The 1,120-nt window shown below is 45.7% G+C and overlaps 1 pseudogene; it reads right to left on the bottom strand.

The window, feature by feature from the left end:
- Positions 1 to 363: 363 nt before the first annotated feature.
- LOC120222915 lies at positions 364 to 896 on the bottom strand (annotated as a pseudogene).
- Between the last annotated feature and the right edge of the window lie 224 nt (positions 897 to 1,120).

The following is a 1,120-nucleotide window of genomic DNA, read 5'->3' as shown; positions in this document are numbered from 1 at the left end:
AATACTATTTTACTAAAAATAGGTGTTTTATTGATATCAGGTGTTAGTTTTTAGAAAAAAAAATTGTATACCTATACAGTTGACTGTTGAACAACACAGGGCTGAACTATGTGGGTCCACTTATACACAAATTTTTGGTGTGGGCTGCAAAGAGCTTTATTGTTTCTGTTTGGTTCATGGCTTGGGAGAGGACTCCAAGGTGGCTGAAAAGCTGTTTAGTAGCTTCAGGGAGAGGCTCAGGCAGGAGCCTTGACACTAGGGGGGTGCCAGAGGAACCCCTCAAGGTCTGTGGGGCTCCAGAAGCTCCTGGTCATACTTGAGGGTAAGCCTTTTAAAGAGATACTTGCTAGCCCAGCTTAGGAGTCAGCCAGCCAGCCTGCAGAGGTTAGTCAGGTGGTCATCATCGTCATAATGAATTTCACCTTCTCATCTAGGAAGTGGCTTTCCAGGAAGTTACAGAGATGGGAGTCTGCACAGGCAGGACCTAAGGCATGCAGATTCAAAAGGCCCTCGTTCAGGTTCTTCCCCAGGACTATGGCAGTCTGCAAGAATCCAGGGTTTTATCCTGTTCATTTTAGGATGACCTCTACAGGTCCTGGAAGAGGGCACGGCCACCACACTGGTTTTGTGTAGTCAAGAGGCTGGGTGCCCTCTCAAGTCTCCTTGGCCAACTCGAGGAAGTGTCCAGTGCCCTCCAGAGTCACAACATCCTGGTCAAAATAGAAGGCCAGATAGAGGTAAGTGTAGGAGACCTGCAGATGAATGTTGATCATGTGATTATCATCAGCCTCCACCTCAGTGGAATAATTCTGAGGAATCTGGGAACTGGTATTCGACTGGCAATAAAGGGCTAAGCTCAGAAAATGATACCAGAGGTAGAGGATGCCTGAGAGCATGGTTCTGAAGGTCACCACTGGAAAAGAGGTTGGAGGAGGTTAGAGCCTGAAAGAAGGGGAATACTTGGTTTGGGCCTATCCAAACACTGTTAAAGCAGCAGAGAGATCTTCATGACTCTGGGGTGCACTGCCTATTATGTGGATTTTTTAATAGTACAGTACCATAGATGTATTTTCTCTTATGATTTTCTTAATAACATGTTTTTCTCTAGCTTGCTTTACTG

Source organism: Hyaena hyaena, unplaced genomic scaffold, assembly GCF_003009895.1.
Source record: "Hyaena hyaena isolate Hyena2069 unplaced genomic scaffold, ASM300989v1 scaffold_927, whole genome shotgun sequence".
Classification (NCBI taxonomy): Eukaryota; Metazoa; Chordata; class Mammalia; order Carnivora; family Hyaenidae; genus Hyaena; species Hyaena hyaena.
Note: the sequence above shows the minus strand (reverse complement) of the source record. Positions and strands in the feature narration are given on the sequence as shown.